An 18,140-nucleotide genomic window follows, 5' to 3' on the forward strand; every position below is an offset into this window, starting at 1 on the left:
CACTTGGAGAACCACAAGTGCTAGCATGCCCAGGCAGTAAAGGGCTTGCTGGCACCTGTAACCCCACTATAAAGAAAATATTGAAACAATGGCAAGACACACATGGGTAAATTTACTAAGGTGGGAATTTTTTAGAACTGGTAATGTTACCCATAGCAACCAATCAGATTCTACTGTATCTATTATCTTATAGAAGCAGTTAGATAAATGTTAATCTGATTGGTTGCTATGAGCAACATCACCAGTTCTAAAAAAACTCCCACCTTAGTAAATTTACCCAACACAGTGTAATGTTTTAACCCTTTAATACACACTCAGTTTACATTCTCACCTTCACCATGGTGCTGATTGTTCCCCTTGTTCAGTGGTCACCCTGGAAGGGGGGTAATTTACTGAAGGTCAATTTTAGTCAATTTTAAGCCATTTAAAATTGATATCAATCAATTAAAATCTCTGTTGTACTTCCAGGCCCAATAAACACATTTATTAATATTTAAAAATGTATATAAAAAACAACCTGTTAGCAAATGTATTTTTCAGCACCTGAAACCCCCTCAGGTTTCTTGGCAAGATAAACAAATGCTTACCAGATCCAGCAGACATGAAAGTACTATATCTATATACTGCATATACAGGTGGTATCCTTGGAAGGGTAGGCTGCATGGTGGGAGGTTAGGGTCAGGCTGCCGGTAAGAAGGGTTAGGGACATTAGGGATTAGGGGTAGCATATTTACCTAGTAGGTGTTGAGATACCAACCGCTGTGATCCTGATACCATCCCATCAATGGCTTCACAGCCCAAAACAAAGCTCTCCTGATCTCCATGAATCAACTCCGGCAAAAATAGTTTCAAACGATTCACTATGAGTTTAGAAAACATTTTATGTCCATTTTTTGGAGTGAAATGGGCCTATAACTTGGGCATAAACTGTGGTCTTTACCCTCTTTAGAGAGAACTGTGATGTGGACCTTCAGAGATTGTTTGGAGAAATGTTTTTTTTTCTGAGATGGAATTAAAAGCTTGTGTCAGTAAACGGGCAAGTTTATCCTTAAATTCCTTATAGTAGGCAATAGAAACAGGGCCTGGACTTTTGCCAGTCAGAGATGTAGAAATCCCCTGGTCAACCTCCAGAAGGAAGGGATACATCTGCTGGGTAAAGGGTGGGGTAGTTAAGGGATTGAAGATACGTTGTAACAGCAGTCCAATGACCTTGAATGTCCTCTCCACCTGCTATTCTCGACAGATAAAATAGTTCAGTATACAGATGTGTCCACTTACAGTGTAGCTGCGAAGCATATACAGTATATTGCCGCACACTGTTCACGGAATAGCAGGCTGTATGCGCCTGTATGTGTCTGCCCTGCTATGCCATCCAGATTAATAGGATCTGGGTGCACATTCGCCCGCCTCCCATTGATTCCTATGGGAGCCAGCAGCAATGCAATCACAAGTGGCATGCCACGCTGCATTCACAACATGCTATGTGCAGCAAGGCTGTAGGGGGACACATCTGTAATCCTAAAGGATTCTGCAATTATCCCTGTGTCATTATATATTAGTCCCATCTCTTTTATAGCATGTATGAACGTGACTACACACTGTTTCTGTAATTAGTTGAAAAGTGATCTTCCAGGTGTTGGTCAGCTGGTGCTCATGCAGGGTACATCTTTCCCACCTATAATATTTCCTGGGCATTGAGGATGCTCTATTTTAAGTGTTGAGTTCAGGATCTAGTGATCAATTCAGATCACCACCCATCACCACAACACCTTCCAATAAAGCCTTCTCCAGCACTGATGATATAAAATGAGTTGCCCTTGATTAGACATGTATATATTAAATAAAGACAAACGTTGATTATGTATTTGACACTTGACTAACAAGACATTTCCCTCTATGAGGTTATGTGAGGAAACAATAGTGATAAGCATGTATCAAGCAAACAAATGGCTACACCAAGCGTTTTCCCAGACTTGTCATTACAAAAGACATGGGAATAGTAGTCATTTCTGAGCCAGGGTAAATATCCATATTTAAAATTAGTTTCTTGTATAAGAGCTGTATCAACTATAGAACTGAAACAAAAAAGCAAACATCTGATGAAAGCTGCACCTGGATAGCAAGGAGAGGCAAGACAATGCTATTTCCAGGATACCAGAGAATGCAGTACAGGGTTGACACAGAAGAACAGTAACAACCCATAAGGTAAACTATGTAGATTATGTAAAAATATTACTGATGTGCACTTATACATCATTGCTGCAGTTGTTCCAAACAGCCCCCCTTGGTCCCATGAGACTCTGCTAGAATTGTGTATTTTTGCCACAAATGCAATGCTATACAGCTAGGAAGCACTAGAAAACTGATTACTTTGAAATGTGACACTTGTATTCTTGGCCATAGAGAGAGAGAGAATAAGTGAAATGATAATAATGCAAAAAAATGAAGACTAAACAGTGAAAGCATGGCACTATTAATAAATTAGATATTAAAATGAGTCCTTAGTGTAGCAGAAAATATTAAACTAGAACAATCTAACCAAAGGCAATCTTTGCAGGAAAAGTTCATGATACAACAGGTGAGCCTGGACCAGTCAGGTGTCTCAACTTCCATTTCAAACTTGGAACATGATGCCAGGGTTCCTCATCTGAGACAAGGGAAGACCTCCACATGGCAATTAAGGGCCTCCCAGTCCAGAAGCCCAATGGGGATGAGAAGAATGTGTTCATGTATTCTGGTGTTTGAAGCAATATTATCTTGCCATTGTGAGAAACTTGCAAGCTAAATGGGAAACCACAGTGATATTTCAAATTATGACTGTGTAGATAATCTGTGATAGGCTTCAGGCCCTTTACTGTTGTAGAGTGTACCAGGACAAATCAGGGAATATTTGTATTTTATTGCCATTAAAGTCTATACCATCACACTGATGAGTTTTCCTCAGGATTTCCTCTTTCTGGGTGTAATAGTGGTGGCAACAGAAAACAACAACATCTTAGTGTTTGGATCCACACCTACTATTTCACCAAAGATCTTCATGAGGACATCTGTAAGGCTAGATTGGGAGATGTCTTCTGAAAAGCCTCAAACACAGATAGTTTTGTGATGACCTCATTATCCAAGTCATCCATGCAAGACTTCAGAGAGGAAATTTCCAACAATTGGTAGGACATCACCACCCTAAATTGAGTGAGAATGTTAAAAAAAGACCTTTCTATGCTCTTCCAAGGTGACAATGTTATCTATGAGTTGTGCAATGTAAGATTAGATGGAAGTCCTGTTTTGTTGGAAGTGACTTAATATGGGGGAGAATTTCACTCATTTCCTGTTGAAGAGTAGGCAAAAGGTGAGTAGTCACTGAAGACATTCTATTCATAGAGGAGGATGGCACAGAAGAGGCAGCAGAAGAGGCATCTGCCACCAGACTCTTTAGAAATTGGCACCTATCAGGACACTTTCCCCCATTTCCATCAAGTCTGACTTGGAACTAGTTTTCATTTCTTTCCCCATGGGAGATTTGGAGGTTAGAAAATGGTAAACAGTACATAAAAGACAACCAAAACACTTCTGCAGAATACCAGGATGATTAGCAAGGAAGCTGGGGCATCACAGGATACTGTCCCCCAGATATAAAAAGCCATCTGACGAGTGTTTAAATCATAGCTAATTAGTAGAAAAGTCAATGGTCCCATAGTATTGGTTCAAAGTAAATGAGTTCACAAAGCTCCTTGTACCACTACAAAGGAGGTATGTGGTGTTGCCACAAGGAGAAATAGTTAAAGTGAAAGAAAGATAAAGACTGAAGCTAACTAGAAAAAAAACTGGGGACACCAGATATTTGGAACATCTGGAAAAGTGCTGGATAAGGGTGCTGACCCATACAAGGTCTCACAGAGTTGGTTCAGTTTTCAAAACCTGAGGGAGATCATACCACATGGCCTGGATTATAAGAGAGAGCTTTGGGATCTCTCTGTATTGAAGTACAGTAGGCATTCCCAAACAAAACAACACTACAGTAGTAAATATGAGGCTGGTGCTGAAGGTGGAGATGGTCCTACTGTGGCAGAGTCAGGGTCTCGCTCACTTGAATTGTCCAGCAGGACCTGATGTACTGAAGTAGTACAAATCAGTTCACAAACACAGCCTTCAGGCCATTTTCATTAACAGTGGCTCAGTGCGCCACAAAGTGCAATCTGGTGCATGTGCAAATTACCAACTATAGGTACTTTGGGCATGCGCCGCAAGAACCGTCAAACCTGAATCGAGCCATTGCCCATCTACATTGTGAAGCACTGTCCAATCAACTTGGCAGAATTTGACTGAATCTGAGCAGACAGTATTTCCATATACAAATAAAAATACATCCAGCATCTTCTGTTTCTGTCACATCATCCATAAACAATAGTGACCCAGTGCCATTAGAACCCATGCCAGGTCCATGCCATCACACTGTCTCCACAGTCCTTTACAGATGATGTGGCATGCTTTGCCTCATGGGCCATTCCAAGGCTTCCCCATACATTTTTTTTCTACAAAGAATGCTGTTCCACAACTGTGCTGGCTTTTTTAGATTTTTTTTTTTATGCAAAATCTATTCTAGCCTTTCTATTCTTGAGGATTAGGAATTCAATAAAAGTTCAGGAGCATACCCAGTACTAGTACTGTCAGCCAGTGGCATAACTATAGAAGGTGCAAAGGGTATGCTTGCTATGGGTCCAGCCATTTATGAGCCCACTGGCTCAGCAAGCAACCCATGGAACTGTGCTTTTAAAAAAAAATCTCACTGTGCCCAGAGTCTTTAAGAACTGCAAGTCACCTGTGCCATGCCCCTGGGCTCTTCCTCATTCTCTGCTGCCTACCCAACCTCCCTGTCCCATAGGGCTGCAAAGCTTGAGGAAGGGAGCTTCATCACACAAGGAGGATATGGTGGCTGCTGCTGTTTAGGAGCCAGGAAGAGTGGGACACCATCACACTCATGCAAGCTGTCCATGTGGGGTGAAACTATTGTCAGCATGAGGGTTAGCAGCTTGGTCCCGGGAGAAAGAAGGAAGGAAGGAAGAAAGGTTGGTTGGTTGCCTGTCCCACTCCTGCTGACCACTGACCAGAAACAGTGTCAAACAGGATGGCAGTGAAAATAAAAAAAAAAAAAAAATTCTGCATGGTGCAGCAGATTGCTTGCTGGGTCAGCAGTAAAATTATAGGTAACACTAACCACACCTCTACTGTAGCAATAGCCACACCAACTCTGGTGGTAACCTGAGTTGGGGGGGGGGGCTTAAAAATGTTGCTATTGGGCCCACAAAGTTCTAGTTATGCCCCTGCTGGCAGCCATATTACTTTCTCAACATCTACTTTTAAAGGAGGAAGACGGTTTAGGAAAGGGCACTACAATTCCTAGCAATGTTTGACAATCTTTAGGAAAGCATCATTATTAAGGGAAAAGTTAACATTCAAAACATGCCATTTACAGCTTGTAGTAAAAATAAAAGGCTCAGACCATGGACTTTATTTTTAAGTGGTGGTTCTAATACTTCTCTTTCATGCATTAGAATGCCTATTGTCAAATCCAAGGCTAAACACAGTCAGTCTTCTTCCTGCACCTCCTAAAATAGGCTATTCAGTGCATAAAAAACACTGAGGCTGAACTACAGATTGTGTGATGAGAGTCTAAGTGTGTGCTTTGTGCGAGTCTGACATTTCTAAATCTGACACTATAATCATAGTGAAGCCTTCTTCCACTATTTTTCAACTCTCCACAATGTGAGGATGAGTAGTAGTTAGAGTAGGATTATGATGGTTTAAACCTAGAAATTGAGGATGCTACTGTACTTTGGAAGTTGTATATGTGCAACAGGATGAGGGGATAATTGTGTATTGGATTCTAATGAAGATGAGGATGATACTGATGAATGTATTAGACAAGAACAAGTTGATAAAAATCAAGAGGATGATGTTGTCTGTGTCTAAGTAAGTCAGCCATCAGTGGCAGCACTTTATGCCAGTGATAAGTAGCGCATTGTAAAGCCTGGGCAAAAGACCAGAAAGACACCTCTTCCATGTGGAAATATATTTCCTAAATCCTGACATTTGTCAAGGCATCTGTAGCATTTGTTAGGCCAAAGTAAGTAGAGGTAAGGAATCCAAAGAAAACTATATCAATAGAAAGCAAAATGCTGACCACTTAAAGAAAATTTTATAAGTGGCAACATGATTATCACCACTATGCTCCTGTACATTGAATGTGAATACCGATAGCGACAGTATGAATACATATAAACTATTATGGAAAATAAAGAAGATAGTGGATTATCTCAGCCAAACTGAATTTATAGAAATTACTAATACAATAGGTGCCATCTGGTAATGAGACTTTCTTTTATATGAAGTGGTCATAATGACTAGAAATTACTGGAAATTAATGTTATTAATGAAGTAATATTGTAGGAACAAAATCAGGCTCAGATATAGTCATGCTTATTGTGGCTGCGACTTCTTATGGGTGTGACTAGTTATTTGCAGTGTGTGTGCACGCATGGATGCATATGCATATATTCACACCTACGGACCATTGACTTTTGATTGTGCAAATAGTTATTGTAGTCATTTTTAACAATTTTTTTAAGACCAAAACCAAAATATTTGAAGGTGGTACTGCCAAAACCAACACAAAAACACAATAAAGATTTAGAAACAAAACTCAAAGGTCCATGCACATATCTAATCCCTGTACTATGTTAGAGCAAACTCAATTGCCAGTATCTGGACTATAAATCTACACAAAAAAGGTCTACAATCAATAGGTCTACCACTAGTGGACATGCATTAGATCGACAAGGTAAAAAAGTCGACAGCGTCAAAAGGTTGACATGTAAAAGATAGTTCAAAAGGCTGACAGAGTCAAATGGTCGGCAGGGTAAAATGGTAAACATAATAATGGTCGACATAAATATAGTAGACACATGTTTTTAATCTTTTTTTTCTTCATTTTTTCCAACTTTTTCATACTTTACCATCCATGTGGACTACGATTGGTAATAGTAACCCAAAGTTTGCTCGCCATGCGAGGGGATGCAGGACACTAATGGGGCTTGTTTGTGGAAGACAAGTGACAAAACACCACCCCAAAAAAATTGTGTCTACCTTTTTTGTGTCCACCATTTCCATGTCGACCTTTTGAATCTGTTGACCTTTTGACCCTGTCAACTTTCCTACTTTCTATCTATTCTATGTCGATCTTTTTACCCTGTCGACCTAATGCATGTCTACCATTAGTGGTAGACCTGTTGACTGTAGACCTTCTTAGTGTAGATCTAATAATCCACACCCCAATTGCCATGGTCCAAGAACTGTGCAGAATGATGAATCAATAGTAAAATGTATTGGCATTTAACATTTAAAAAAAATTGTAATGGTGGGTACAATATACTCAAATTTTATGGAGAAGTATTTATAGCAAATAATGCACCATGGCTAACAATTGTGTGCTATCTTTTTAATGATCTTTTGTGCTTTACGGGAAGAGTTTGGGCTATTTTAGTCCAATTTAAAAAAAAATACATGCTATTGCCTTCTCCGTTTATAAACTCTGCTATAGTTTAGTATGCTTTTTGCATTTAAATGATGCAAGTAGTATGTCATATGCTTATTGATTGCATCATTTTGTTTTTATTCACATCCATAAATATAATATATATTGTTAGTGAAACTTACTAACTATGGTCTATTGCTTGGTTTGTTAAAACAAATTTACTACTTTCTGTAAAAATGTTTCTAATTTTCCTCTTGTAGAAGCATTATCCACAAAATTGTAAAAGAAATTGGATAATAACATAGTCTAACTTCGTCCCTGATTTATTATAATAATGATTCAATGTACACTTTATGGAAAAGCAAAGCAATAACATGTCTTAATAATTTCTATGACCAAATCACATACTGAGTCAGTCTTAGAGAACTTGAGCATATGGGGCATAACGCTGATGACTGACATTTCAGCAAAAATATCAGAGTTTAATCTTCCTCTGCACATTTCTTCTTCATTATTTCTTGTATGTGCCCTTCTGAGCTGCAGTTAGCAGAGGCTGAAACATCTGGCACTGTAATTTTAAGCAAACAGTTTTAGAGTGGTTTCATAAAGCAGAAATCTTACTCCTCCTGTGTAATTTGAGCAATATGAAAATGTTTAAAGAGCACCTTTTCAAAATAATATCCTAATATAATCATGTTAGTGTGTTAGATAGAATAACTAAAATAAAAAATAGCCTGTTTAAAATATATGATATCATACTGTTTTATTCTTTCATCTTTTGAAACATTTTGTGATTTAGTCATCGTTAAAAACAAAAAGGCATTTTTGATGAAATATACTGTATTAGAAAGGACAGAGAAGGGCAGTGGACTACGTTTCACTTTATTTTCATTTGTATGGTACTTACAGTATATATCAAGTAGTTGCTTAATATTATAGTGTAACATATTACAAAATGCTATTAAACTTCTGCAAGTAAATATGGATGAAGTAAAATATTACTGCATTGATTTAACCGTTGGGACAGCAGCACTCTGCACTGTCTCCCATTCTGTATACATTCATGAAACTAGAACCAAGAGACTGCAGGGAGGTACAAACTCTGGGGGTAATTCAGACTGCATGACTGCAGCGGCAGCGCTTGCAGTCTGAATTACTTTGTGGAGTGTGCACACGCAGCAGCCGCACTGTGCGTGCCCACCCCGAGAGCACAGTGAGATGCTAAAGGCATCTCAGGGCTGCAATCGCCTCTGACTGATTGACAGGCAGAGGCGTTCATGGGGTGGGAGGGGACATGACAACGGCGTTAGGCAGGGGCATGTCTGAACCATTGGGGGGGCAGGCCGCGGTGGCTGGGTGACATCACACGCAACCTCTGCGACCCGGGACGCGACGAGTAGCGGCCAGCCAGCATGCAGGTGCTGTGCTGGCAGGGAGCTACTTGTCAGGTACAAAAGCATCGCTGCCTTGCAATTCTTTTATATCTGTGTTTTAGGGCCTGACATGCGGGGCGGACTAGCCCTGTGCAGGGCGTGCCCCCGCATTTCTGTGAAACTGACCATAGATGTGCTGAATGTACGATCAGATCTGAATTAGGCCCTCTGACCAGTTGTGCTCCTGCACATGTGCATACTGCAGCCAGCTTCTTTACTGTGTACTGTAGATTGATACAGTGCTAAGTAAACTAGGGATGGTGTTAGACTTATGTATTTGTTATTAACTGCCATCCTGTCTCCTGTTTCATAAATGTGCTATATTCTTTTAAACTGCCGTGTGTTTGTGCTGCTGCTCTGTCTTTTAGTAACCAGCCAGCTTGCTGCAGCCTTTGGCCAATATTGGGGTAAACAATATTGTGAGCTGTGAGGTGGACATATTAACTAGAAATGACTGGAAATTAATGTTATTCATGTTAATAATATTGTAGGAACAAAATCAGGTTCAAATTGCAACTAGTCGTGGATGTGACTAGTTATTTGCAGTGTGTGTAGACACAGGGGGATGTGTAGACTAGGGATGAATGGTGGGGATTCCCTTGAATTCGAGCTGCTCTAAACTTCCAGAATTCGAGTCTTCCCAAGCCTCAGGTTTTCCCTCCAGACTCGGACTCCACTTCAAGGCAAAATGTCATCCTTCCGGCATTTTATTCTCTCGGGTTTTGGGTTCTGCGATTCCAGAAATTGTCTTGTATCTTCTTTCTCACTTCACATAAAGTGCTTGGTATGTGGGAGAAGTACCCACTCTTCCAAGGATGCAGGAGACTACACAAATAATTGGGAGTCTCCCACAACTTCCGGGTGAGTAGGTAAGTATGGTGTAGACACACAGTACTTAGCTCCTGAGGAAAAACACTCAGATATCTGCTATTAACCACTGTTTGATACCATTACTGTTAGCATCTGCATTAACACTGTTGTTTTCCAATAAACCCAGCATCCTGGATTACAGACTCTAAGTGTGGCCTAACAGGGACTTTCACATCTGCTGTGCACCTATTGTGATCAACCCAATAGGTAATAATAACAATAAATTATTATTATTATTATTATTATTATTAACCCTTTTATGAACGAATTATGATAAACTAATGCAGGTCTTATGAAAACACAAAGTTTTAGGGGCCTATTTATCACCATCCGCATCCAGGATGCAGATGACAGGTGATAAAATCGCCCCAACTCGCACTGCGATAATTGACTACATCGCATGGATGCATCAATTATCACGTGCAGGGACAGAGCTTGCGGTCAAGCTCTGTCCCTGCAATGATACTCTGCAGCATCATCAGGGTATTTTTCGAAAAAAATACCCCAATGTCCTGCTGTGCATGCGCTGCTGACATCGCCGCTATCGCCGCCGCTCGGTCAACCCCCCATCGTGACTACCCCCGTGCGCCGCAGACCCCTTCCCAGAATATCAATATACTTACCAGTCCAGGGAGCTGGTCCGCATTGTTCCTGCGGGGCTGCCTGGCGCGGAATCCTGTGCGCTGTGGTGACCCCCGGTGCTGTAAAGTGCGCTGTCGCTTTGCGGCATCACTTTACTGCACTGGGGTCAGTTTGCAGCACATGGGGGACCTGGCGCTTGGCAGCACTCACCAGAGCAGCAGACACCTGCTCCCTGGACAGGTGAGTATGGGGTTTTTTTGGTTTTTTTTACACTGCGATCAGCTTGTGTGTCCATCGGACTCACATAGCTGATCACTCTGCCGGGTCCCTGCTCAGCTTTCTCTGCCAGGGGCAGAGAAAGCTGGGCAAAATGGTGCTTTTTGCAGTGCTGCCCTGTGAACTCGTGAGTTTATCACAGGGCTCACTGTAGTATTTTTTCACATTTTTTTGTTTTTTTGTAAATTCGGCCACATCACATTTCCCATTGTAGGTATGGGGAATGTGATGTGGGTGACTAAAAAAAAAGTGAATTAAAGGGTTTGGAGCAGTTTTTCATAAAAACTGCTCCAAATGCCCTTTAATACATTCAGGAGATACTAAAATAATGTGAAAAAGGGTGTTTTCACACCCTTTTCACATTATTTTAGTAAAAATAATTTTAATAAATAGACCCATTAGTCTTTTTTAAACTGTGAAGCTAAAGAAGTTATAAAGTTGAGTGGACAACATGCATCTGCAAGATGAAACATTGCTCTGTTATCATGGAACAATATTAAACTGTGAATTTTTTTTTTCTTTTTGCAAAAAGGTACTGTATGGTATTGTTCCAATTTGTTCTTATTGTGTTGCTTACTGTATTTTTCTCCAAAACAAAAAAATCCTCTAAGTGGAAAATACATTTTTATGCCTATATATGGATATATTCATTCAGAATAAATACAAAAAAAATGCAATTACTTCTGAGTTTGCGTCATACCAGCAAAAATTAGTCTTTTTCACAAAGCAAATGTTACTAATTTTAACTAATGGTGTGTGGTTCAGATTTACTGAAATGCGAACATACCCAAACTTAGGGTAACCGAGTCGAATTGAGTCTCAGTTTAGAATCACATGATTTTAGCTGATTAATTAATTAATTATTATCATTTTTTTTTAACTTGTGCAAGCTATATTGTGGCATTTGTTAGCATATTTTGCATCCATAAGCTTTTTCTCAGGGATTTCCCACACTGAATATGATTTCAATTGGTGCCTCTGACACAGCCCTACACTTCAATAGAGATGGTGTTGATCAATGCTCAAGCAATGGATGCTTTGAAATCCAACTGAGGGCCTGATTCAGACTTGTAAGGAGTTGCACAATCACAGGGAAGCAGCTGACCAGTCCATATAAATAAAATGTAAATGCAGCAATAGATGTATATTGTAGATATTCATACAATAAACTTGGGAATTTATCCTCTGGCAGTATCTTTCTAAATAGCATTGACGTGCGGTGGGGTGAGGAGTCTTTCCTGTCATATTAGCTTTTGTGCCAGAGTTTTGACTGAATAAAGTATATGAAAAATACAAAGAATATATTAGAAATATCTTCTTTGTATTATTCTAATTATTTTTATAGTCAAAACTCTGGAGTAAAAAGTTTATGGCAGGTGAGGCACTGTCTTTTTCGCCCATCTCTTATCAAAACCCACCAAATTTCCAGGAGTTTATACTGCTGCACCTGTGTACAATGCCCACATGAACCCTTTGGCTAATATATTGTGTGTAAATCTGGATCTGGTACTAGCCAGTGCCTCCTGAGAAATTTACCTCACCGCACATCCCTGCTAAATACTTATGATGAAAGGCATATGAAATGAAGAAAATATTAATAGTTATGTTCCACAAATGCAATCAGTCTGTTCCTCCATGATTACAAATAATCCTCCAACTTTAAAAGTCTTAAAAATTTCTTCTTCCTTATTCTCCTCTTGTGAATGGATCAATGTGCACAATGCACATGCCCCCAAAAAAGGTAGAGAAAGGGAAAAAGCATATAGTGCAGTATTCTAATAGCATGAATAGTTAAAAATATAACTTCCTTTAAGATCCAAAAAGAATTTACAATAAATAGCACCCAAGTGGATTTATCCTTAAGGTGGTACAATGAAACCACTACCGGATAGGTGCAAGAACTGGCAATGGTTAGTTCTATCAAGAGCTGAGTGTTAAACACCAATAGAGCCCCGGGGCTCACTTGGTTTCATTTGAAGTCACAACCAGATAGTTCACTCGTTCACCCCCCAAAAAACTCCTCACACAATAAAAGGTCATCAAATAGTTTGATGTGATGGAAGCAAGGATTACACAATTTACCAAAGCAATGTTTTCATTGTTGGATATATCAACATGAACCCATTCGCTGCTGTTTTTTTTGCCCTTGTCCTGAGCTAATTTTCCCATGTTAGTAATTGTCGCATTCCAACTTCACATTTTAATGGGACTGTATTTTTTATTTTATAAACACCACAAAGCATAGTTTGTGGTTTCCTGCTTTGCCAATAATCCACCTTTCCAAAATAGCAAAAAAGCAGGATTCTTTGTATAGGTTTTGACAAAAATAAAATAAAATAAAAAACCTGTACTTGAAATGAATATGCTTTTTTCCCCCCACATTTTTGCTGTCTTGATTTAACTATTTGCGATGAGTAGAAACAATAGGATAGCCGATAGCCTAACAAGAACTACTATTTGATTAACTAGACAAACACACATTAAATGAGGGATCACTTTTTACATATCATACAACTGGGAAAGAGAAGCACTTTAGATAAAGGGGCATAATTTTTGAAAGAGCAGACTCCCCTCTTTCAAGAAATATAATTCCCATACAGTAGTGGCACCCTGTACCTATAACTTTATATAGCTTCCCCTTGGAAATGTAAAATTTCATACCTACAGAATACTGTATTTGTGTTCCCGTTTTCACTGTGCCAAGGATGGGTTGGTTGTGGGATACCAGCAGTGAGGGTTCCCAGCAGTCAGAATACTGACAACAGCATCCTGACTGCCAAAATCCCAATATGTGCCGCAGCTAAAATAACCCTTTCTTCTCACAGCCTGACCATAACTGTCCCTTCTCACAACTTTACCCTAACCCTCCCCTCCCACAACATGACCATAACTGTCTCCCCACAGCCTAACCCTTCTCGCCATACTAACGTTTGGGATTCTAGCTGTCTGGTTTCTGGCATCGGCATTCTGACAGCTGTCGGGATTCCGGCACCAGTCTTCTGACCGCTGGGATATCGTACATAGGTATGCCAACTACATTCCACAAGGACAAGGTCCTATTAATGTAGCAGGTGAATAAATAATATCTTCTTGTTTACCATCATCTTATTTAAAAGGAGACACAAGATGAATAATTTAGTGTAATATATCATCAAAATAAATTACAATAAATTATTTGTCCTGTGTCTTCATTTAAATAAGATCACAAAAAAGAAAATGATATTTATTGGTCACCTGCTACATTGGTAGCACCTAAGGGGTCATTCAGAACTGGTTTGAGTTACTATCACTTCCTTGGAAGCAACAGTGATAGCACTGTACAGTATGGTAATGCTGCAGGAGGTGTCTAATACAAGCAAATGCCTCTTGCTGCAGTAGTGATCCAACCTGCATCCTAGGATGTAGTATTGGATCTCTCTCTCACCATCGGGTGGTTTACAGCACCTATGGTGCCGTGCAAGCTGCATGTAGCAGAGGCCAGGAAATCTCCTTCCTACAATTTTGAAAATAAAAAGCACATCTGCAGCTTGAATGAAGTCTCTGAGTGCTGCCAATCAATCTATATATCTATATATCTATATTTCTATCTATATATATATATATATATATATATATATATATATAAACCAAGGGTGCAGGCGGCACTCGGAGACTTACACAAAGTAGGTGAAAAACAGCCAGGTGAGTTTTATTGGAGTCAACGTTTCGGGGGACGCACCCCCTTCCTCAGGACACAACACACTAATGTGCAACACAGTGATACAAACTTAAATAACTTACTTACCAGGACCCCAGCCGCCCCACAGTGTCAGCGCCATCCCGGCGCATGCGACCCGCACTTCCGGTCACGTCTCTCACCCGGCACAGAAAGTGACGTCATCGCACCGCCGGGACCCGCCTCCACTGCAGCTGCGTACACAGAGGGACTGGTTACCATGGGAGCAGCGCGCACACCCTGTACTCGGCGCGCGTGCTACTGCCAGGTATAGAAACAACATATTAACACACAAAACACATGTGAATGAGCTGCACAATGAAAAAACACATGGTGACAATATGAACAATAAAAACACTAGAAGTAGTTGATTACGACACACCCCGGATCTCTCCGTGTGTGATGAGTGGTAAGAATAAATACCTAATATGTAAGTTGCCCGGTGAACACTTACAGTTCAAAACTATAAATGAATAAAATCTGGGCAGTCTTGCTACCTCAGCAGTATACACAAAATCCCTGAATACCAATCAATAGCACAAACTGACCTTACTGACTATGCATGAATCTATGTAACAATAGCAAAAATGTGTAACTTACAATATTTTTTGTCGACCTGTCTATGTGACAAAATTGATTAATTAAGGTGGATTCCTTCTATGGCGGAAGGACAGAACGTAATGTGCTAGAGATATGTCTCTAACACTGTATTGAATATTGTGGCGCCAGGGATATCATAAGAAGCACTGTAGGCTTAAATATTCATTCAAGCCTCGTGGATGGATGGTATCGAGTTTGTAGATCCATCTTGCCTCAAGTTTTAATAATTTAGTGACACGGTCGCCACCTCGTATTGTGGCTGGAATGTGGTCCACAATTTTATAACGCACAGATGACAGGGAATGTCGCATCTGTGCGAAGTGGCGTGCCACCGGTTCATCACTTTTCCCTGATTGCAAAGCTGCCCTGATGGATGACCTATGTTGGGCCATCCTTTCTTTAAAGTGGCACTGCATTTTGCCAACATAATACATGCTACACGGGCAGATTAAAACATAAATTACAAACATTGAACTACAGGTGAGGGGCCATCTGATGGAAATCTTTTTACCTGTATGTGGGTGTGTAATAAAATCACCCGTGAGCATGTAGCTGCATGTTGTGCAGCCCAGGCATTTAAAACAACCAGCTTTGCGGCTAAGGAAATGTGTAGCGGGCGGGAGATTGTTAAAACCCGTAACATCATTTTTAACCACTAAATCCTTAATATTCGCGCTTCTGGTATAACATGGCATGATCTTACTGCGCTTGAGGAAGGTTAGGCTGGGGTCTGTGGCTATTATAGGCCACATTTGTTTGATCTGTTTACTTCTAGCCCCACTGGCGGTGTTGAATTCATTGACCCACGTGACCCTGTCATCTAAGGGTGTCGTACCATCCTGCTGGAGTAGCTCAATTCTACTGGTAGACATCACCTTAGTTCGAGCTTGTTTCAAAATGTTGGATGGATAGCCTCGTTGTAAAAATTTGTTAGACATGGCATTTAGCTGGATCTCAAGATCCTCGGGTTCGCTTGTGATCCTGCGGACCCGGAGGAACTGTGAGTATGGTAGGCCTCTTACCAGCGATCTAGGATGGAAACTGTCATATCGCAACAAAGTGTTGCGGTCAGTGGGTTTACTGTACAATGAAGTCTGTATGTGTCCATTGTGAATTTTGATTTTAATATCCAAAAAACATATTTCAGTGGGATGTGCAGATAAAGATAACTTGACCGGGCTGAGTGACCTGTTGTGGTCTTCAATCAATTTAACCAATGTTGGTTCATCATAGGTCCAAAACAACAACAGGTCATCTATATAGCAATAATAAAGTGCTATGTGCTCTGAAATGGAGGGATCCTCAAAAAACAATGCGGAATGCAGGTGTAGAGGCTGGCTACATCCAGTGTAGCCAGGATGGTACCCTCATGTACCTGCCCAAAGGCCAATAATTTCCTCAACAGCATATTGGAATCCTTGAGATGGGTGAATGTGGCTTGCACACAAGGTTGCAGATATGCGTCCAAAAAGATGGCTATGGATTCGCACAGCGATCCCCTGGCCGAAATAATAGGTGCTGGGCGTCCTTGTGCACCTTTGGGATGGCATAAAAAATTGGAGTGACCGGGTGCACACACACCAATTTGTTGTGAATCTCTTGTGTAATCAAACCTTCGAGTAAAGCCTCTGCTAGGATACTATCTAATGTGGACTTGTAGACAACTGTGGGATCATTGTCCAATAAACTGTATGTGTCACTATCTGCGAGCAAACGATTACATTCAGAGATGTAATCTTGTGTATCCAGGACCACGATCCCACCCCCTTTGTCCGCTCTCCTGATGATTATGTCCTGTCTGTCTGCCAGGGACCTGAGGGCGGACTGTTCATCACTGTTAAGGTTATTATAAACCTGCGGGGAGGGAACATTCTGTAGATTCTCCATCATGCGGGTGAAAGTTCTGATGGACGCATTTTGGGACACCGGATCGAACTTAGACGTTGTTCCTAATTTGCGTATCTGTGGGGGAAAGTCCTTAACTGAGGTATGGTCCGGTTTCTTCTCAAAATGTTCTTTTCATTTTAATGTCCTATTCAGCTTGAAGGTCTCTATTTTCCATTTAAATTTATCAGGAGCTTTGGTGGGGACATATGACAGACCTTTAGACAACACGGCGATCTCGGCGGGGGATAGATTTACTGAAGACAAGTTAAAAATTAAGTCCGTTTCGACCTGGGCGGTCTTCCTCCCCGTCTGCCGCCTGTACCCTTGGTTTATATTGAGGTTTACCCCCCTGGGAGGGCACCGGAGCTCATACCCCCAAGGGGAAGCTGAGTGCCGGACTTATCTATGGACTATATATATATATATATATATATATATATATATATAATATATTTCTTACATGATCTTAATTGAAGATATCTGACCTTTAGTGATATAAATGAGTAAGCCTTATGGGGTGCTTTATGTGGTTCAGGTGTTTATTTCTCAATTGGATAATTATCATACATTATTTTCACCAGAATGTTACTGATTTGGTGCCTGCAGCTTCACTCACACACATATCACTGAGAAATATTTGCTTATCAGAACTGTTTCTAATTGCCTACTGTATTTTTGTTAGAGATGAGTGGGTTCCATTCCCTGAGAACCAAACCCCCCCAAACTTCATGCTTCAAGTCGGTATCCGAGCCCGGTTTGGGACTTCCCGCCAGACTCGGAAACGAGGACGAGGCAAACTGTCATCATCCCGCTGTTGGATTTTTGTGGGCTTTGGATTCCATATAAACAACCGTGTGCCGCCACCATTTTCACTCTGGACTTGGAGAGTGAGGGAGACAGACCTCTGTGTCTCTCTGTGGGTGGTGGCATCAGGTGGGGTTAGTGTGTGCTCTGTAGGGGTGCTGCTGCAGTCACTGTGGTGTACCTGTGCTGTGTTAGGGGTGCTGTCCTGGCTGTCACTGGTGTTTAATGTGCTGTTATGGCTGGGTGCTGCAGCTGTACATGGGTATTGCTATCACTGTGTTGTACAGGGTGCATGGACACTGTTCTCCTCCTGTATGTTGTAAAATATAGGTGTGCTGCTGGCCCTGTATGTTCTAAAAATAAAGTGGTGCAGTTGTTAAAAATTAAAAGCACACTGCTACTGTATGCTGTATAGGGGTGCTGCTGTTAAAATAACACTACACTG

This window comes from Pseudophryne corroboree, chromosome 2, assembly GCF_028390025.1.
Source record: "Pseudophryne corroboree isolate aPseCor3 chromosome 2, aPseCor3.hap2, whole genome shotgun sequence".
Lineage (NCBI taxonomy): Eukaryota > Metazoa > Chordata > Amphibia > Anura > Myobatrachidae > Pseudophryne > Pseudophryne corroboree.